The sequence below is a fragment of the Lycium barbarum genome, chromosome 1 (assembly GCF_019175385.1).
Source record: "Lycium barbarum isolate Lr01 chromosome 1, ASM1917538v2, whole genome shotgun sequence".
NCBI lineage: Eukaryota > Viridiplantae > Streptophyta > Magnoliopsida > Solanales > Solanaceae > Lycium > Lycium barbarum.
Window position 1 is genome coordinate 33,363,672 of NC_083337.1, and position 23,988 is coordinate 33,387,659.

Consider the following 23,988-nt stretch of genomic DNA (forward strand, 5'->3'; position numbering starts at 1 on the left):
CAATACTAACAAAGCAACAACAATAGCAACACCAATATCAACAACAACATCATCAAAATCAATATGCTCAATAAAACATCCCACACGATGTTTCCCCAATTTCCTAACCAATCACTAGACTTTACGAAGCTTTAACAACTAAATTTCCATGATACAATTCATAATATCCATAGTAAAAAATATCCTTACCTCAATCAGGATTGGTAGAGCTTTAAATCTTTTTTATCTTCAGCGGTCTCCTTTTATTCATCGAGATTCATTGTTTAGAACATGAACTACAAGACCTTATACGCTTCCCGAGCCTAAATCCCGGGGTTTCACTTGATTTGGGCTAAAACTTTTATGGAGGAAGTTAGGAGAATGTTCTCGGGGGTTAGGGAAGGTTTGAGGAGATGGTTGAATGAAAATAAGGGGTAAATCTCCTTTTTATATTGTTCTATGGTCGGTTTCACCGACCTAGAACTTTTTGAGCATTGTAGCGTGCGTGTCGAGCACTGTAGCTGTGCGTTTCTGCTCTGCCTGTCTGACTTGTAACATCCATAATTCTCTACTCCAATGTTGTGTCGATGAGTGGTTTATTGCGTTGGAAACTAGACTTCATGAACTTCATTTTAGGCTTTTAATTTACTTCAAAACTCTTCATATACCCGGAGATATACCTCTCTGAAGTTGACCCAAAATTGCTATCCAAATTTTTGACAAACTTATTTTCTTTGATTTGCTTGATCCCGGAACCGTTAGACACTTTCTTAACACTTGTTAAGAGTATTCCTTAACCTTATGAGGGTGTCGTGACCTCTCTGAGCTTACGTTAGTTTACTCACAATGCACACGACGCGAAAATTTTCTAGGCTTAACAGCGGATATCTGAATCTCCTGTCTTCCTCAACTTCTCAAGTCATCTCTTTAACGTTCACATTCTTTAATAGTACTTTTACCAAGGGTACCTCTTTGGTTCTTAATCCCTGAATTTAGAACTTGGTGATCTGATAGGGTAGTAGAAACTTTCTTGAGCGATAATTGTTCTATAATCTAAAAATCATGAGCTGGCATAGCTCTGGAAGACTTCCAACACATTTACGAAGCACAGACATATGAAAGACTGGATATATAGATTCCCAATCTGAATTTGGCCCATCCTGCGTATAATTTCATGCGGTCTAAAGTATCCAAAGTAAACTTGTCTTCCTTGTCAAATCTCATAAATCCCTTCAGAATGAAATTTTAAGTCTCAAACCGTTTGATACTCTTCTGTTCTTATAGGTCTTCATATAGGCCATCTGAACATTGGAATGGTGACTAGAACCATATATAAATTCAATCCACACTAACTGGTCGTCCTGATTTCTTCAAAGGTCTAATATACATGCTCATAACGTATCTTAGGGGCATCTGAAAGGTGTGCTCTACCTACCCACTTATCTCAAGGTAGGAATCAATACTGGGGTAATCTATATTCTTCAGGTTTCTCTGAATGCATTGATCCTCAGGTACTAGTAGAGAACTGGACATCTTCACCGGGTAACCAAAATATTAGGTAACCGAATAATTCCATATATAGCTTGCCTAATTTCTTACAGTGATAAAATGCATACTTCTCACTCATTCCTTCATTTCTCAATGACATATACATGTGTTTCCTCTGTCTTTCAGGCTTCTATTTATTTATTAATGAACCACGAACTCTGAAATATTTTTTTCTTTATCGATCCACCAAGGTCATGATACCTCTTTGTTGCCTCTGAATAAATCATCTACCCTTGCTATATTTAACTTAAAGTCGATTTGACATCTTAGGAATCTACCTTGGCGAGATACTCCTTTCCTGAATCCTTTTTCGAGCTTTGATTTAAGAGATTTTCCATATCCAGGATACGATGTCTTTGCTCAAGTTTCCTAACATATACCCGACTAAGGGCCATGACGGGTACCCGGGGCTAACCACCGAGCACCGCTCATACCTTTACCCATCGTACACATCAAGCGTTCATTTATTAATCTTATACTCAAATCATAGGAAAACCATTTTTCACTTTGAAACATAATTAACTTTATATATATAAGCCTTCCGACTATCAAAATAATATGCATACAATAAGGACATCGCGAGACCATATTACCCACACATGCGTATCTACGAGCCTCTACTAGAGTACTAGACATATGGACGGGACATGACCCCGTCGTGCCAAAAACATATATATACACAAAAGAATAAGTCAATGGCACCTCTGGAACAATGGAGTGCTCTCAAAGTCTGCTAATAGCTCCTACGAATCTGGATCACCTCCCTGTCTACCTGTGGGCATGAACACAGCGTCTAAAGAAAACGGACGTCAGTACGAACATTGTACTGAGTATGTAAGGCATGAATGAAATGAATATAATAGAGAAATCATAAGACATAGGATGAAGATATAACCTGCTTAACCTTTAAGAATGGATGCATTTCATTCATCTATCATATATAATTGTAGTACACATATCGTCATAGCACATACATCACCATATCATATATATACCATCATCGTTAACCCGCGTCCGGGTAACCATCATACGCCGCCCACTAGTGGTGTCATGCCTGGCCCTCTAGGCTCGGTGTAAACATAGCAGCCCGTCTTAGTGGTGACATGCCCGACCATCTAGGCATGGTGTAATCGTATGCAGCCTGTCTTCGCGGTGACATGCCCGGCCATTTAGGCGCGGTGGAATTGCATCGTCATATACTCATCATAAACTTAACATTATTAAACATTTCATAGGCATATCATAAGCTGGGCATCATCATACATTTATGTTTAAAACATACATTAGAACTTGGAGGCAACTATGGCTATGTCAGGGTGACATGAGGTCGTGAACCCCCGACTACGTTATGGAGTGATCATAATCGTCATATCTCACCTTGGAGGGACTAACATTTTAAGGTGAGTGCACACAAGGAAAAACATCAATGGAACCATACTTAGGATCATTAACCTCATGGACATCGGATATTATTCTAGGATTCTTTATACTTAAACTCATCATCATCATTATCATGCTCGTATCGTATCTCTTTTCTTTATCATGTGCGTATGTAGCTCTTTATAGTCATGGACTCATAATTTCTGTTATTTAGGAAGATCATGGAAAATAGGAAGATTCATGCCATAGGAGTCATGCCTTATAAGGAAAGGATTAGCCTTACATACCTCTTTCGTTTAACAATTCTCTCGCTTAATTGTTCTCCTTCAATGCTCGCGTTTCTACCTTCAAGAGAATTCACATCAACATTAGCTAATCGATTATATGAACGTGCTTACTAATGCTAGAGAAAATTGGGCAGCATTTCCTTTGTTCATACAACTTTCCTCATATTACATATCAACTCCCAAACATCCATAACAAGATTCACGATATTATAAGCAACAATCATCATTCATCTACATTATCCACATTTCACAATTTCACTTCAATTCCTCCATAATCATGGTCATAGTTCACTATTGCATTTTCTCACATATAATACTTATCCTATGTTCTAAATGTCACTTATAGCATACTTACAATCACAACATATCAATATTCATGACTCATTCCAAACTACTACTCAAAATCTCATTATTCCCATCTTTGTGACCCATTTTCTATCTCCTTCCATAATATAAGTCTTTCAACCTCTCATTTGCTTAAACAACATGAAAAGATCATAAAACTTACCTTAGATAGTGTATGAATAAGCCTTGAATGGAAATACTTCTCTTGCACCAAAACCCTAGTCTACTTCCATTGGAATTCCTTGGCTTGGATGAACTTCAATGAGTTTCATACACTTGATTTTGTTGGTTTGATGAAGTTGATCACAAATCTCTCTTGGGTTTTTGTGGATGAAGAGTGGAGAGCTCTCTAGATTGTTGTTGAAGTGTAAAGTGAGGAAATGAAATAAATTGGATGGGGTTGGGTCCTTATATCATTTTTAAAAATCTGACCCGACAAGATTCTACGGACCAACATACTGGCCGTATAAATTATACTGGCCGTATGTATGGCCGTAGATCTAGTCCAGTGAAGGACCCATTCTGGTCACAACATACGACCAGTATGTTGGGCCGTATACTGCCCAGCTTTCCGAAGTTCGTTCTCGTCGACTCGTTTGATCTCCAATCCTTATGGAACATTCTTAACACTTGTTTAACACCTCATTACCAATCTAAGGGACATTATATCTCTTCTCTAACAGATCATTAAGTCATCATTAATTCGATACTCGCAAATCCTACCCGACACACAACATATACCTTGCTTTCCTTAACAACTTTCTTCCCTTACCTCAAATGTCTTTGAAATCTCGATTAGGATCATCAAATGCTATTTCTCACTTATCAAAACATCGTATATATCGCGCCCTGCATTAGTCTATTCACTGTGCGTTAATGGGAAATTTTCGAGGTGTAACACATACCTTGCTGTTGCTATCCTCGACTACGCTACACTTCACTAGTTGAAGCTCTGTAGTGATCTTAGAAATCCTCTAATATACTTTTGTCATCTCTGAGCTATGTAATCGTATTCCCTTCTGTTACCTTCCAGAATAAACATATCCATTGCGGTACCAAGTCTATCCTTATTCATCTTAATGACATGAAGCTGTCTTACACGAACTTACTTCCCATTATCCTTTTCACTATCGCCACTAGCCTTTAATTCCTCATTTAAACCCATCTTATTTCATTTACTTATAATGCGACTATAATCCCTTTATGTCCTGAATATTCTATCTCTGGAATTCTCGTATCACCATAAGCTTTCACTTCCAAATAGTCATACATATTTATTCTTTTTCATCGTAGGCTATTACCATCAAATAATCGCGTTCCTTCGAATAGTTCATTTTCATTTCAGTCCTTCTCAATTGACAACTCCGCATCTATCCTTCAACAAAACGTCACTAGATTCTGACTTGAATACATTTGCCTTTAAGACTTCCCTGTACAATGCTTCCCAACCATTTTGTGATGATGAAACTTCGTATCCACTCGACTAGCTCGCGGTGGCTATTTTAATTAACTTTTTTATCTTAATCCATTATTTACTTCGAGTACGCTCGTAATCAATCCTTCTCTGTCTCTCTATTACCGAACTTCCCGTCACACCCTTATCTTGAAACTTCAAGTAATCCCTTCCTGAGAGTACTATCTCCCAATCTTTATTTAGCCGTACATATGACTGACTAGTTATGTTTATCATCAAATCGCCCTTACACTTCATCGGTATGCTAGCGTAATATCCTGTTGAGATAGTTCCCAATTCCTTTATTACTATTTTTCCATCTTCTTACTAAGCTTACTCCTGATCCAATACTTGTCGTCTCGTCTACCCCCCCCCCCCCCCCTCTCCCAGGGAGTTAATCCAGTACTCTATATTTGTCATCCTATTTAACTTTATTTATTTATTTTTCTTCGCAAGTACTTACTCCCAGTAATTTCCATGACTACTCTTAGGCGTAACTGTTTGTCATCGCAATTCACCTGGTCAGTTGCACATACCTTTAGCGGGTCACATATTCTCATAGACGTACTAGCCTTGAATGGGCCTAGTCTCCCATCAAGGAGATCTTCAAAATTTCCTTATCATCCTTCCAGAAATCATCTCCTCCTATTACTCGCTCTCCCATTTCATCACTATAATGGTATCTAGCACAAAATTTCTCTCAAAAATTCGCCTTGGTTGTTAACGTTCATCATATTCTTCATTACATACATTCCCATTCCTTAGGCAGGTCTTTTTTAGAGTACAAGTTCGTCCCATCAATGAAATGTGTATTTTGTATCAGTTTGCGACTTCAAACTCATCCAATGCTCGTCATGCAAATGATTCTTTTAAAACATTACTCACTTTCCCCCATTAGCTATTCAGCCTTGTGTTACTAAATCCATAATCTTATGATAATAAAACATATAGAGGGAATTTTTCGTAGCTTAGTCTTGCCTTCTTCTTATACATTCCTGCGAATTAACTCATGTTTCACATATTCTTATACTTGTATCTCTGTATCACATCCTTGCTAATATACTCTATATGATAAGAAGGCCTTCCTCAATATCTAGCTCATTGAGTAACATACATCGTTCTTCTTCCTCTTATAACCAATCATATCCCTTTTTAACATTCAAAACAATAACTATCCTTGGCGAATCATGCATTCCGTATCCTATCTCTTTTAGACATTAAGCTTCATCATCCTTATAACTGATACTCTTTTCCGTTTTCATAATTCCCGCTTTATCTCTTTTTGCTCGTAAATCGGTAGCATATTTACACGCAAAGGTCAAAGTTAAATACATAGGTATCCTTTCCACGTCGTATCTCAAGGGAAAGTTACGACTCCCATCTAATCATATCGATGTCTTATTAATAAAACACTTCTAAGGTTGCTAACCACTCACAATATAAACACAGTCGTTTGCTATTTTCCAATTGAAAATTTCCATCAGAACTTCTCTAGTTTTTAAGTCTCTTCAGTAATACTCAAAAAATTATCTTAACATATTGCATATAATATATCGATACCTCCCTCAAGGGTGCTTAAAAATTAATGCAACACTAATTGTGCCTAACGTCATCACTCATCCCCTCATACTGTACTATCTCTGCTTACTTACAAGTCATTCATATCTTATAGATTCTCCTTGACGCCCTTTATTCGTAATATAGTAGGTATAATTTCTTCATCAACTATGTCTTATACATACCTTTCCTGTTTAATTATACCATTGCTATGTTACCAGTCGCACTCTTAACCTGTCATATGACCACAAATTCCACTCAAGGTTCCTCTTTAATATTACTATTTTTCCTTTCTTTAATATAATCGCTAGGGCATTATGACTTACCATTGTTGCGTAACATAAAACATTTCAAAAATTATACTTGCTTAATTTTAACACTTTATCGAAGCAACAAATGTACCTTTCATCCTTAGTTGTGCTAGTCCTGAAATTCCGACGGATGTGGGACTTCCTATGGCCCTACTCTTGAACCTTGATCTGACACGAATCGCTCTAACATGGGCTGGAAAAATTCTTCTTCCCGTTGTCTCTCTATCGGTCGCTCACCACCACCTGGAACTTCTACAAATGTACCAACTATACTGATCTGTCCGGCCTGACCACCACTTTCATTTGAGCCTTGCTCTGAAGATACCGTCAAGTCTTGGTTAATAAGGTCCTTATGCTGCAAACTCCTCGATTTCTCAGAAGGCCCTGCATTCTCTGCTGGTCTGCCAGAATTCGAAGCTTGAGATTCAACTCCCAGCATTGGCCTTTCCCTTCCTTGCTGAACTATGGCCAAAGGTGAAACTGGCAACACCGGAGCTTTTCCTGGCTCCTCTACTCTTATCAAAGTCGATGATATTTGTGGCACTGATTCATCCTGAACCTCCGACGGGTCTGTTTCCATAGAAGATATGATCTTAGATGGGTCTGTCTCAATGCAAGGTACATCCTCACTTGGGTCCTCCTCCAATGAGTAACTTAATCCTCCCCTTGTCATCATTACCATCCTTGAATCACCCGTATTCCTTTTTGAAGAAGTCGTCGTCAAATTGTAAAACAACGAAGGTCAGGGGGTTAAGATTTACACCCTATGACTCATCTCTATAGCACGATCTAGGATACAAAGAAGGATAGCCATCTTAAATGCCATGCAGCCTCATGTTTATAAGTGTGGCGTGCTTCACACCCATAAACAAGACTCTACCGGACACTGCTCGTAAACACATCCTAGGACGAACTGCTCTGATACCACTTTTGTCACGACCCAACCGAAGGGCCATGACGGGCACCTGGAGCTAGCCTACCGAGCACCTTTTAACATTCTTTTCATAATCATTTCCAGATGGACTACATGACTAACTCATAAACATCATAATCTGTAAGGGCATGAATCCACAACATAATAGCACATCTATATGACCATCATCAACTATGACCATTTATATAAGCCGACAAGGCTACCAAAAATGGTATAAAAAATATGAACCGCTAAAGTTATAGGACATCTAGATATATAGATCTGTCTACGAGCCTCTAATAGGAGTGCATAACATCATAAATAAGGGACAAGACCCCACCGAGCCAGAAATATACACAAAAGAATAATACCACTAGATTGCTGCTCCGAAGCAAATGGAGTGCCCCTGTACAATCGTTGATGAAGCTCCTAGGGATTTGATCTGTCTCCCTGCCTACCTGCGGGCATGAACGCAGTGTACATAAACAAAAAGGACGTCAGTACGAATAATGTACTGATTATGTAAGGGATGAATAACAACATAATTAAAGATATGAGAATAACAAGAGATAAGAGGAATAACCTATACATCTGACTGCCTCTTAAGGCGAATGTCATGCATGCTTAGTTTTTTTTTTTTTAGTTTAAAAAATATCTTATACATATATATAGTATACTGCCCGGCCATATAGGCACGGTGTGATCATGTCATCATCATCCCGCGTCCGGGATAATATCATAAGTTGTCCACTATAGTGGTGTGCACATCTACTTGCCTGCCCGGCCGACTATAGCACGATGTGGTGTGAGAAAATACATACATATATATAAAACATGCATGAGAGCCCAGATAAAAGCTATATCTCTATCGGAGTGACGTAAGGTCGGTAAACCTCTAATTATCATTATGGAACTATCATCATGAACATATCTCACCTTGAAAGGACAAAATCATAAGATGAGATCAACATCGATGAAGAAGATCAACAACCATAAGATCATCTCAACAATCATAACATAAGATCAATAATATCATAAGAACTTCAAGAACCATAGGCTTCTAGTATTTCTAGGAATAGGGACGTTATGGATATCATGTGTAAGTCATAACAATAAGATCATGCCTTAAGAAAGAAAGGGACAACCTTAACATACCTTGTCGTCTCCTTAATTGACTTAACGCCCATCCATCCAAGCTTATAAATCTACATTTAAGATGATTTACACTAAGGGTAAGTCATTGAAACATTTATAAGGTCAAACTAGATTAATTGGTAAGCTAACAAAATTTTGGCAGCGTCTCCCCTATATCACTTACTCCCACCAAATTCCAAAACAACTTCCAAGCAACAATAACAACATCAACAATACCATAGCCAAGAGATTTATATTCAAATTGGACTCAAATCAATCCAAACATCTTTTCATAATCAATCCATAACAACAACTTTAATACAATCCCTTATACACTTGTTTACAACACTTTCTCATCATAATTATTGTCCCTTATAGCAAGATTATACTCATAACATACTAATAATCATTGCTCAAGTTAATTTACTACTCAAAATATCATCAAATTCATAATTGAACCTTTCCTCCAATTTCCTCTCCTCAAATCTTAACATAATTACCAAATAAACTCATAAGCATGGAACTAAGATAAAATCTTACCTCAAAATTCAAGAACACTTCAATTCCAATGTTACTCCACCTTAAGAAATACTCACCTGAGCATCTTCAAGAAGAAGAGACAAGTGTAGACCTCACTTGGAAACCCTACCCACTTTAATCTTCACTTTGCTATTTAGTTTAAGCTTGGAAATATGTTGGAATATGTTTGGAGAGGTTTCTAGGGCATTCTAGGACCTGGGGTTATGTTAAAATGAAAAAAAATGAAGAGGGGATCATAATTATATAATTCTGGAAACTCACCGCCTCAATTTTTACAGTCACAGATTACTGAATTATGGTCAAATTAATGACCGTAATTCAAATTACGGTTCGTAATTTTTTATATAGGCCATAGCTTTTCGGTATTTCACAGGTTTGCGATCTGTCAATTGCATTGGAAAGAAGACTCTCTGAACTTTAATTTACATAGGTTATGGATTCCATAACTCCTAATATTCTAGGAAATATGCCTCTCTAAAGTTGGACAAAAATTCTATCCAAAATTCCTCCAGATTTTCCCAAATTTCGACAAACTTAATTTCTTCAATTCACTTGATCTCAGAACCTTTAAATACTTTTTCTAATAGCTATTAAAAGTCTTCCTTAACCTTATAGAGGTATTATAGCCTCTCTGGAATCACATTAGTTTGCTTACAACGATGCGAAAATTTACGAGGTGTAATAGTAAGCCTAAGACTCATCTCCTATCATATGAAACTCATACAACCTTTGTTCTTTATACTACCAGAACCCTTGGAGTGTCCCATAGGTGTGTAATTCAATGGAGAGGAACCCCAACAGTCTAAAGTAGGCAATACTAGGTTGAGTGGGTACTCAAAGCCTTTCTGCATCCCTTCTTAACCCTAGGATGTCACTCTATACCTCCCTACAAACAAGTGACAGCCTCTCAAAGTCTCTATTGATTAACCGGGTCATAAACAACTCTCTTTACCCTTAATGATTTATCTAATTCCATCTTATCATGATAAAGGTCTAAACACTTTGTCTTTCAGGCTCTTAGCTATTTCAGACTGCTAATTTTCGTTCAAACAGGCTGGACAGTGCAACCACAGATGTCTTAGTCAATTTCTTTAGCATGGTGAGTGTATGCATGCGTATTGAAGTCAAATAGATGTTTTCAATCATTCCATAGATGAATAGTGTCACGACCCAACCCCGTAGGCCGTGACTAGTGCCCGATCTGGGCACTCAATCACATTCTAGTATATAGCAGAAGCCGACAAGGCTTTAGTTCCAATTTAGATAATCTCCAGAAAAATTTCGGCAGAGTTTCCTTTGTTTTACGGACTATCCCATATACCCTGCACGCAGAAAATACCAACAAAGGCCACACAGGGCCAACAGAGTAACATTTAAATATATGCGGACCGGCCGCCGCGGCGAATGGGATCGCCCAAACACAACATATACACACAGCTGTACAGAAAGATCCCAACCCACAAACATGTCCACAGACCTCTAACAAACTGACAGAATCATATGACGGGACAGGGCCCCGCCGTACCCATGAACGAGAATATACATATATAGAAGTGACAGACTATACCAAAAGATGGCTCTGAATAAAAGAGCGCTCCAAAAATAGCAGAATGAGAGCCTAAGCAGACGGATCAGCAAACCTGTTGTCGGTACCTGCGCGGCATGAAAACGCAGCCCCCGAGGAAAGGGGGTCAGTACGAAATATGTACTGAATATGTAAAGCCTGAGTTGCAGAAACAAAATCATAACTGGTGCAGAACATACAGAAAGTAAACGAAAAATCCAAAGTATCAGATACATATTTCCAAAACATGCAGAGTGTGTACAAAACATATGTCATATCAAATCCGGCCCCTGCCAAGGGACTCGGCAGACAGAACGTGGCCACCCTCCCGACGCTGGTGCCACAACACAGAAGAATCAGAATAGGGGCATAACCCCGTAACATAATATATCATATCAGATGGCCATAGTAAATCATATCAGAACAAGCGTACATGGCACAGCATACTCCACAAACCCATGTACGCGTATACGTGCCCCCTCACATCGAGGCACGACGAACAATGCAGAGGATCACGCTTGACAACATATCCTGGCCCGGGCTCAGTGTGGGAAACATTGGGGCATCCACGAATGGAGTAGTGAGAGACTAATGCAAGTAAAATATCATGAATGTTTCCATAGACTCGATGAGGCATATCAAAGACAAACCGATCCAATGAAGTCGGAAGGAATCATAGTAAATGAGTTTCGAGTATCAAAACAATTTATCAGACTTAATGGAATATTTAAAACAACGTTTGTTAGGTAACTAGAATGGTAGTAAAAACGTTTCTTTTAAGAACTATTCGAAAAGAAGACTTAAGTACATTAAGGGCAAAATCGGGAATAGTGGGCCCACCACGGGACAAGCAAGGCGATGGGTCCAAATTACGCCCTTTAAGCTTATGGGATCACCTATAAAGGTTCTACGGACATTCTGTAGCTTTCCAAGGAGTTTAGAGAAGGTTTGCATAATTTCCAAGAAAACATACCAAAAGAGTTCAATCTTACTGAAAGAAAAATGATATTTTCACTTGCGGATTCCGAGGGGCAGAAAGTCTTTCGAGGCCCGAATTCGATCCTAATACACTTAGGCATGCCAAAAGAAGGATCGGGGTAGCTTTACATACCTTTCAAGCTCCTTACGCCTTTCCAAACTCACTTCCCGTTTCGTCAAAAATCTGCAAATGGTCAAGTTTACCAATTGTGAGTTATAGATTCTACGAATTCAACTTAACTCATATATGTCTACCGAAATTTCGGCAGCACCTCCCCTATACATATAGCATCCCCGAGAATTCAACTCGGCTCAAAACCATCAACAACAACCCAACAACAAACATCAACAACAACAACAACCACTATAAACGCAATATAACTTATTTAGCCATCTTTTCAATAGAATGTCATAACCTTCACTTTAACCTTAACTTTCAAACTAATCTCAATGATTTCACATTCATTATCAATCTAGATCACCACAACATAGTTTAGAAGCATTTCATATTGTTTCCTTAAATTATACACACGATATACATAATATACAAACTTTCCGCCGAAGTCATAACTCATTCAAAACTTCTAATCTTTGGCATACATATCCATAACATGTTTCCAACTTCCAAATCTATCAATGATCATCATAATTTAGCAACCTAATAACTCATTTTCATAATATCGTAAAATCATACTAAAGCGACATAAGTTTCTACATTCCATTTCAAAGCAACCTCATATCATTTTACTTTCATTTATATTGCAAGAATCACAATAACACAACTAGAATATAACATAAATTCAACACATTATAGGTATACAATCCACACATACTCACGGCTACATATACATACCACACACCCACTTTGCAAACTTCCATTTCTCCATACAATCAACTCATTTCTACATACTACAACATAAACATGACTTCATAACACAATAAAAAGAGATGAATTCTTACCTTTTTCCCTAGTCTTCTTCACTTGAGTGAATGGTCATTTTGATGAATTTGATGCTCCTCTCTCCAACCCAACTACACCAAGTTGAAAAGGGTACTCAACTTAGTAAGGAAATCACAAGAGAAAAATTTTTGGAGCAATATTTTTGATGGCCAATTTTCCTAGCCAAACCCGAAACCCCCCTTTGTTTTGCTCTTGTTCTTGACTTCTTATCTTAAGTCTTCTAATGGATAGAGATAACTATATATAATATAACCCCCTATGTTAATTAAACACATGGAAATTTAATAAAAATTTGTGGGCTTGGGCCACACCATGGCCGGCCACTTCATATGCATTGGGCCTTAAATTCCCTTCCATTATTCTTGGCCCAATGACTTATAGTCCACGTTTTGTAATTCCCGAAACTAATTTTTGAAATCCCAAATTTGCCCTTAGCGCTCCTCGACACTTCCATATTAATATTCTTTCATAACAACTCAAGGGTTACATAAATTCAATTATGACCTTATTTCTTACAAGTCCAAATTATTTCCAATTTTCCAAAGGTGTGAAAACACGGGATATAACATCCTCCCCCCCTTTAGAACATTCGTCCTCGAATGTTAAATTAATCTTATAGGGTTTGAAAATACTTTGGGGGAAGTTTTCTGTTTATAGACAGCACATATGACCTTCATTCATCATTGAAGTGGAATTAAGCAAAGATTCGAGATTACCTGTGGGCATAGGGAACAAATGAGGATATTTCTTCTTCATCTCCTCTTCGGCCTCCCAGGTCATTTCTTCCCTATTGTTGTTCCGCCACAGCACCTTAACAGAGGCTACATCTTTGTTCCGGAGCTTTCTTACCTGACGGTCTAGAATGGCTACGGGCTGCTCTTCATAAGATAACTGCTCCGTCACCTGAATATCATCTGCAGGAAATATTCTGGAGGGATCACCGATGCATTTGCGGAGCATAGATACATGGAATACCGGATGTACCGCCTCCAAATCAGATGGCAGATTTAACTCATAGGCCATATTTCCAATTTTTCTAACAATCTGATAAGGCCCAATATAACGCGGACTGAGCTTGCCCTTTCTGCCGAATCGCATTACGCCTTTCATAGGTGATACCTTTAGAAATACCCGATCACCAACCTGGAATTCCAAAGGACGACGCCGTTTATCAGCGTATGATTTATGTCGACTCTGGGCTGCCAATAGTCGTTCCCTAATAAGTTTTACCTTATCAACGACCTGCTGGATCATATCTGGGCCGATTAATTCTGTCTCGCCAATATCAAACCAGCCGATCGGTGACCTGCATTTCCTGCCATACAGAGCCTCGTACAGAGCCATCTGGATGCTGGAATGGTAACTGTTGTTGTAAGCAAATTCAATCAATGGCAAGTGATCCTCCCAGCTACCTCTGAAATCAATAACACAGGCCCGCAACATATCTTCAAGTGTCTGGATAGTGCGCTCGGCCTGTCCGTCACTCTAAGGATGAAAAGCTGTGCTCAGGCTCAGCTGAGTCCCTAATCCTTCCTGAAAAGATCTCCAGAAGTTCGCTGTGAACTGAGCACCTCTATCAGTGATAATAGATATAGGAACTCCATGAAGCTTCACTATTTCTTTAATATAAAGCCTGGCATAATCCTCGGCGGAATAAGTAGTTCTGACGGGGAGAAAATGGGCTGATTTTGTCAGCCTATCAACAATAACCCAGATGGAATCATACTTCCGTGGAGTGCGAGGCAACCCTGTAATGAAGTCCATATTAATGATCTCCCACTTCCACATCGGAATTTCCATTTCCTGCAACAGTCCACCCGGTTTTTGATGTTCAATTTTGACCTGTTGACAATTGGGACACTGGGCGACGAACTCTGCGATATCCCCTTTCATGCCATCCCACCAGTATAAGCATCGGAGATCATGGTACATCTTCGTAGACCCAGGATGGACCGAATAGCGAGCATAATGTGCCTCGCTCATAACCTGCTGCCGAAGACCTGCAATATCAGGTACACACAACCTGCCCCTGAATAATAAAGTCCCGTCCAGAGTGAACTCGAACGGAGTCTTCTCCTTATCATAGGCTGTGTCTCTGTATCGTGCCAAAACAGGATCTTCATATTGATGCCGTTTGATATCTTCCTTAATAGATGATTCAGAAACCCCTCGGACAGAAATCTGTGTACCTCCAGATTCGGCCAGACGAACCCCAAGATTAGCCAACTGATGAAGGTCACGCACTATCTCTCTCCTGTCTGGCTGTAAATCTGCCAAGCTGCCCATAGATTTCCGGCTAAGCGCATCTGCGACAACATTAGCCTTTCCCGGATGATACAGAATATCCACATCATAGTCCTTCAGGAGCTCCAGCCACCTCCACTGCCACAAATTAAGCTCTTTCTGCTTGAAAATATACTGGAGACTCTTATGATCTGTATAGATATCAACATGAACGCCATATAAATAATGTCTCCATATCTTCAGGGCATGGATCACCGCTGCAAGCTCCAGATCGTGAGTAGGATAATTCTTTTCATGCTTTTTCAATTGCCGAGAAGCATAAGCTATAACTCTGCCGTGCTGCATCAATACACAGCCCAATCCCACGCCAGAAGCGTCACAATAAATAACATATCCATCGGGTCCCTCTGGAAGAGTCAGAACTGGGGCTGTAGTCAGCTTCTCTTTCAGCAACTGGAAGCTTCGTTCACAAGCATCAGTCCACTGGAACTTGGCTCCCTTCTGAGTTAGCCTTGTCAAAGGCGCTGAAATCGAAGCAAACTTTTCCACAAATCTTCTATAATAGCCAGCTAACCCCAGGAAAATACGTACCTCTGTGGGCGTCGTGGGTCTGGGCCAATTTTTCACGGCATCAATCTTCTGTGTATCCACCCGGACACCATCAGCTGCAATAATATGCCCCAGGAATGCCACTGAAGCCAGCCAGAATTCACATTTAGAAAATTTTGCATATAATTTCCGATGCCGAAGTACCCCAAGTACCGCTCTCAGATGATCTGCGTGCTCTGCCTCAGACCGAGAATAAACCAGGATATCATCGATAAATACAATTACGAACATGTCTAAGAACGGCCTGAATACCCGGTTCATTAAATCCATGAATACTGCAGGAGCATTAGTCAGCCCAAAAGACATAACTCTGAATTCATAATGCCCATATCTGGTCCGGAATGCTGTCTTAGGAATATCAGCCTCTCGTACCCGTACCTGATGATAGCCTGACCGAAGATCTATCTTCGAAAAATATTTGGCGCCCTACAACTGATCAAACAAGTCATCAATTCTGGGGAGGGGGTATTTATTCTTTATAGTTACCTTATTCAGCTGCCGATAATCAATACACATACGCAGCGACCCGTCTTTCTTACGCACAAATAATACCGGGGCCCCCCAAGGCGAAGTACTGGGCCTGATAAAGCCTTTTTCTAACAGATCCTTCAACTGCTCTTTCAGTTCTTTCAATTCTGCCGGTGCCATTCTGTACGGGGGAATAGATATCGGCTCAGTATCTGGAAGCAAATCAATAGTAAAATCTATCTCCCGCTCCGGAGGAAGGCCTGGAAGCTCATCTGGGAATACATCCGGAAATTCATTAACCACGGGAACTGACTGAAGAGTCGGCGTTTCTGCTGTCAAGTCTTGTACCCGAACCAGATGATAAAAATAACCCTTTCTGATCATTTTCTTCGCCTTAAGGTATGAAATAAACTTACCTTTCGGCGATGCTGTATTACCGGCCCATTCTATAACTGGCTCCCCGGGAAACTGGAAACGAACTACCTTATTTTGGCAGTCAACATTAGCATAACAGGAAGCTAGCCAGTCCATACCCATAATAACATCGAACTCGATCATATCTAACTCCACCAGATCTGCCTTAGTGTCTCGGCCGCATATAATTACAGAACAGTTTTTATATACCTGTTTTGCTTCAATAAAGTCCCCAATCGGTGTGGCTACCTCAAACGGCTCTATAGGTTCAGACATTATACCAATTTTACTAGCAACCAGAGGCGAAATATATGACAAGGTCGAACCTGGATCAATCAATGCATACACAGACCGAGAGAAAACCGATAATGTACCTGTAACGACATTAGGTGATGCCTCCTGATCCTGGCGGCTGGACAGAGCATAAATGCGGTTCGAAGGACCGCTAGTACCAGAAGCTCCACCACGGCCTCTGCCGCGTCCTACTGGTGATGAAGTACCTGGCCTCGTAGGGCGCATAGCCACTGATGAAGATGAAGACCCGGCGGCTGATCCGGTAGGCTGCGCTGCACCACCTGAACTACCCTTATACGGGCAATCTCTCACAGAATGGCCCTGACGGCCACAAGAAAAACATGCACCGGTGGCTCTGTAGCACTCCCCAGGATGGTATCTGCCACAATAAGAACACTGAGGCCTAGGTGGCCTCGTCTGACCAGAACCCCTATCTGTCCGCGAACCTGAAGCCCTGGAGCTCTGACCTGCTCCTGAATACCCTGGGCTATCAAATCTGCGACCTGTAGGCTGTGGAGGTGCGCTCTGTGCCGGCTGGGATAGATGTCTGCTAGGCTGCTGCGGCTGTCTGCCCCGAAAATCTCCAGAATACCTAGACGATCTGGCCCTCTCGGGCTGTCTCCGATCCTGGCTCCTATCAGGCTGACGCTCCCTATCCCGGTCCTCCATGCCCTGGGCGTGGGCCTGAATCCGGGCAATATCCATGCCGGGCTGAGCAGCCAATACCAAACAGCTGTCGACAAAATAACGGTCCAGCCCCATAATGTACCTGTGCATCCTGTCAGCCATAGTAGCTACCACAGCAGGTGCGTATCGGGCCAATGAGTCGAACTCCATACTGTACTCTCGAACACTGCGACCCCTCTGTCTCAATAATAAGAATCTATCAGCCTTGGCCCGCCGTAACTCCGGAGGCAGAAAATGGCTAAGAAAAGCCTGAGAAAAATCATCCCAAACTGCTGGGGGAGCGCCGTCACCCCTAGATAACTCCCATGACTCGTACCAATTAGCCGCCACATCATACAACCGGTACGAGGCCAACGCAACTGACTCTGTCTCGGAAGCATTAATCAGCTGTAAAGTGCGCCGCATCTTCCTGATAAACTCCTCAGGATCCTCCTCGGGCTTAGTCCCGAAGAACTCTGGAGGACCACAAGTCAAGAACTCACGGGCTCTCCAACTGGCACGCCTGTAAGCCTGGTCACCTCCCAGTCCGTGCCCCTGAACCTGTCCTGCCACAAGTCTGGTCAATAGCTGGACTGCCTCTCTCATGGACTGATCCTCAGTGCCTGGCCGTGGAGCTGGGGGCTCAGGTACTGGAATCTCGGGAGCTGGCGGTGGAGTCGCCCCCCGACCTGCAGCTGCTGCTGCTCCAATCTCCTCTACATGTGGCGGTGTGGAAGAGCCCTCTGCCGGGGGCAAAATATCAGGAGCAATATGAGCATGGGCCCTGGTAACCATCTGGGCCCGACTAGTCTCTCCCACAGCTGCTGCCTTGGCCTTTTGGGCCGCTGTCGCCTTTTTTGGAGGCATAACTGCAAATGTAACAATTCGTTAGGGAGGAATCATCCTGATAACACAGCTCTATCGCACGATCTAAGACAGAAAGAAGGGTAGTATCCTAAATGCCCTGTAGCCTCCTGTTTATAGGTGTGGTGCACAACACAACGATAAACAAGACTCTACTAGACACGGTCTGTAGACATTCCGAGGACGAACCGCTCTGATACCACTTTTGTCACGACCCAACCCCGTAGGCCGTGACTAGGGCCCGATCTGGGCACTCAATCACATTCTAGTATATAGCAGAAGCCGACAAGGATTTAGTTCCAATTTAGATAATCTCCAGAAAAATTTCGGCAGAGTTTCCTTTGTTTTACGGACTATCCCATATACCCTGCACGCAGAAAATACCAACAAAGGCCACACAGGGCCAATAGAGTAACATTTAAATATATGCGGACCGGCCGCCGCGGCGAATGGGATCGCCCAAACACAACATATACACACAGCTGTACAGAAAGATCCCAACCCACAAACATGTCCACAGACCTCTAACAGACCGACAGAATCATATGACGGGACAGGGCCCCGCCGTACCCATGAACGAGAATATACATATATAGAAGTGACAGACTATACCAAAAGATGGCTCTGAATAAAAGAACGCTCCAAAAATAGCAGAATGAGATCCTAAGCAGACGGATCAGCAAACCTGTCGTCGGTACCTGCGCGGCATGAAAACGCAGCCCCCGAGGAAAGGGGGTCAGTACGAAATATGTACTGAATATGTAAAGCCTGAGTTGCAGAAACAAAATCATAACTTGTGCAGAACATACAGAAAGTAAACGGAAAATCCAAAGTATCAGATACATATTTCCAAAACATGCAGAGTGTGTACAGAACATATGTCATATCAAATCCGGCCCCTGCCAAGGGACTCGGCAGACAGAACGTGGCCACCCTCCCGACGCTGGTGTCACAACACAGAAGAATCAGAATAGGGGCATAACCCCGTAACATAATATATCATATCAGATGGCCATAGTAAATCATATCAGAACAAGCGTACATGGCACAGCATACTCCACAAACCCATGTACGCGTATACCTGCCCCCTCACATCGAGGCACGACGAACAATGCAGAGGATCACGCTTGACAACATATGCTGGCCCGGGCTCAGTGTGGGAAACATTGGGGCATCCACGAATGGAGTAGTGAGAGACTAATGCAAGTAAAATATCATGAATGTTTCCATAGACTCGATGAGGCATATCAAAGACAAACCGATCCAATGAAGTCGGAAGGAATCATAGTAAATGAGTTTCGAGTATCAAAACAATTTATCAGACTTAATGAAATATTTAAAACAACGTTTGTTAGGTAACTAGAATGGTAGTCAAAACGTTTCTTTTAAGAACTATTCGAAAAGAAGACTTAAGTACATTAAAGGCAAAATCGGGAATAGTGGGCCCACCTCGGGACAAGCAAGGCGATGGGTCCAAATTACGCCCTTTAAGCTTATGGGATCACCTATAAAGGTTCTACGGACATTCTGTAGCTTTCCAAGGAGTTTAGAGAAGGTTTGCATAATTTCCAAGAAAACATACCGAAAGAGTTCAATCTTACTGAAAGAAAAAGTGATATTTTCACTTGCGGATTTCGAGGGGCAGAGAGTCTTTCGAGGCCCGAATTCGATCCTAATACACTTCGGCATGCCAAAAGAAGGATCGGGGTAGCTTTACAAACTCACTTCCCGTTTCGTCAGAAATCTGCAAATGGTCAAGTTTACCAATTGTGAGTTATAGATTCTACGAATTCAACTTAACTTATATATGTCTACCGAAATTTCGGCAGCACCTCCCCTATACATATAGCATCCCCGAGAATTCAACTCGGCTCAAAACCATCAACAACAACCCAACAACAAACATCAACAACAACAACAACCACTATAAACGCAATATAACTTATTTAGCCATCTTTTCAATACAATGTCATAACCTTCACTTTAACCTTAACTTTCAAACTAATCTCAATGATTTCACATTCATTATCAATCTAGATCACCACAACATAGTTTAGAAGCATTTCATATTGTTTCCTTAAATTATACACACGATATACATAATATACAAACTTTCCGCCGAAGTCATAACTCATTCAAAACTTCTAATCTTTGGCATACATATCCATAACATGTTTCCAACTTCCAAATCTATCAATGATCATCATAATTTAGCCACCTAATAACTCATTTTCATAATATCGTAAAATCATACTAAAGCGACATAAGTTTCTACATTCCATTTCAAAGCAACCTCATATCATTTTACTTTCATTTATATTGCAAGAATCACAATAACACAACTAGAATATAACATAAATTCAACACATTATAGGTATACAATCCACACATACTCACGGCTACATATACATACCACACACCCACTTTGCAAACTTCCATTTCTCCATACAATCAACTCATTTCTACATACTACAACATAAACATGACTTCATAACACAATAAAAAGAGATGAATTCTTACCTTTTTCCCTAGTCTTCTTCACTTGAGTGAATGGTCACTTTGATGAATTTAATGCTCCTCTCTCCAACCCAACTACACCAAGTTGAAAAGGGTACTCAACTTAGTAAGGAAATCACAAGAGAAAAATTTTTGGAGCAATATTTTTGATGGCCAATTTTCCTAGCCAAACCCGAAACCCCCCTTTGTTTTGCTCTTGTTCTTGACTTCTTATCTTAAGTCTTCTAATGGATAGAGATAACTATATATAATATAACCCCCTATGTTAATTAAACACATGGAAATTTAATAAAAATTTGTGGGCTTGGGCCACACCATGGCCGGCCACTTCATATGCATTGGGCCTTAAATTCCCTTCCATTATTCTTGGCCCAATGACTTATAGTCCACGTTTTGTAATTCCCGAAACTAATTTTTGAAATCCCAAATTTGCCCTTAGCGCTCCTCGACACTTCCATATTAATATTCTTTCATAACAACTCAAGGGTTACTTAAATTCAATTATGACCTTATTTCTTACAAGTCCAAATTATTTCCAATTTTCCAAAGGTGTGAAAACACTGGATATAACAAATAGATTATCATAAAGCGTAGGTAAGGACCACTTGAGGACACAAGCATGTTTTTGAGTTTAATTATGAAATATAGCCTTAAAAATTCTCTTAAAATAGTCATCAGTTCTAAAAATGTACGTCCTATATGGTGTTTAACAATATGAAATGGATATAAGAACCCTCAAACATGGCAACTGTATTGCTCCACTAATTCATGTTAAGATTGTTTCACAAACCAAATATCAAACTCAAAACTTTATGCTCACCCTTTTTGCACAATATTAGACTATTATCATGTTACTTCATGTTCATCTTACATCAAACCAGGCAACACATATTGATTCAAGTTTAACAGTGAGATGAACCGATTCCTATATTGGCACAACCCAAGACTGATCAGCTCATTAAAGCTAGCACAGGCTTATTGAACAGGATAAGACCAAGTTATATGCTGAGAATTTAAACTAAAAAAAATATGACAGGATTTGGATCATCCTATACAGCAACTAACCGATAACCAATGATGCTTATGCTATTCTAAACAAACACCAACATTTAATAAGGACAAAGCTACACTGCATAAGCATATGATTAGGAAGACACATGATAATGCAGATGACAGACTCATGACTCAATGGGGATTACTTTACTGATATACATATTCACATGCTGAGTTTTCAATAAGACCAAACTTAATCTAAACATGTACATATTAGAAACATAGTGAGGCTAATAACTGTTAGCAGACTGCACTGGCTTGGCAAAACTAATCACACAGACACATAGAGCACTCAAGCACATGTTAACATTTGTTAAACTGAACTTAAATAATAGCTAGACAAAGACAATGATCATATTAAAAAGTACCGACACTTAGACTACTCAAACAAGTGACATATAAACCCTGATGGAATCAATTCAACAACACTTGGAACAATATACACTCCTTTAGTTCAAACTAGTTCAGGATCTTAATGGTACATGAATATCCAGAACCGAACTTGGTTTTAAAACAAAGCTAATGCTAACAACACTTTTGCTAGTTAAGGAACATATAGAAGCATAGGCATCCAAACCACATTTCTAATGACATGAATAACCATTGATATACTAACTAAGCATGCTTTTCACTAAACCAACCTAGGAAGACTAACACATTAAAGCCTAAAATATACTTAACTAATCTACCACTAACAAAAGCTAAACAAATAGATAATTACATACTTCAATATTCAAAACACTTTAGGAAATAACTAAACTAAACAAAAACTAAAACTAAAACAGATAGATAAACAAATAAACAAAGAAAGGATGAAATTTTAACTTTTGTAGTGGTAGCCCAGCCGAAAATAGAGCTTGAGAACCTTCTTATCTTCTCCACACCTCACAGCCATAGAAACCATAAAGAAATGGAAGAGTTTTAACAAATTGAAACCAAATTTTGAACTAATAAGGATTTTGAGCAAACCAAAACCCTAAATATGCTCACAAAATTTAAAACCTAGAAATGGGTTTTTGCTGAACTTGAAAATATTTTTGTCTGTCCTTTTTTTTCATGTCCATATAATGAGGAAATGAAGAAATCTAAAAACCCAACAGCTAGGGTTTGTACCGATGTGGGAATAGTGGAATTAGGGGGGGGGGGGGTTATTCTTGAATTCCCTCCAATTATGTGATAACCAATCAAAACCCAGCATTTGAAATGACAACCAGACAAAATCGATTAAGAAAAATGCAGAAAAGAAAAAAGAGGGGTAACCTCACCTCTTCAACGGTTGACCACAGTGGAGAAGAGATGAGAAAGGGCGAAGCAATTAATGCTTTTCCCTTTCCAACCATGCACAGACCGTAGAAAAGTATAGTACTCTAGACTATTATCATTTCAAGCATGGTGACGAAGAGAGAGAAAGGGAAACGAAATGACTGCTTGGGTTTTGCCTCAAAGGGCAAACCGTGTAAATAACTTAGGTCATTAAAGGTTTGGCTGTATATGAATGTATGTGGGACGAGTCAAGCAGTTGGAAAGAATTGGGCTTGACCTAATTCCTTTGAACCGGCTAGAATAGAAAGGAAAAAGGGGCAGATTTCACAAATGGTTATAATTTAAAGAATGTAACTTAAGCCAATATTTCAATTGAGGCAACCTGAAAACAAATAGTTATTTCAAATGTAACCTGATTAAAAGTATAGATCTAATTGATCATTTTAATTATGGCCATATCTACCACATAATGATTAATTGACAATTTCAATTTTAAACAACGTGAAAGTTGTTCTAATTAAAACTAAATAAGTTATAAGGTTGAGGGATAATTGATTATTTATTCAATAAATCAAATTTTTTGATTTAACGGAGTAAAATACTTATCAATTGGTCCATCAATAGTTCTAAACAATTAATTCTCATA

The 23,988-nt window shown here is 39.9% G+C and overlaps 1 long non-coding RNA gene across 2 annotated transcripts; it reads right to left on the reverse strand.

Annotated features, from left to right (window-relative positions):
- Nucleotides 1-10,847: 10,847 nt before the first annotated feature.
- On the reverse strand, nucleotides 10,848-21,103 carry LOC132635539 (uncharacterized). Of its 2 annotated transcripts, none has more exons than XR_009580631.1 (3): nucleotides 21,030-21,103; nucleotides 12,123-12,173; nucleotides 10,848-11,100 (listed from the first exon to the last, which is right to left on the reverse strand). It is a non-coding gene; the product is annotated as an uncharacterized LOC132635539 (long non-coding RNA). The 2 variants fall into 2 exon arrangements; XR_009580627.1 differs by lacking the exon at nucleotides 21,030-21,103 and adding an exon at nucleotides 12,950-13,021.
- Nucleotides 21,104-23,988: the final 2,885 nt, after the last annotated feature.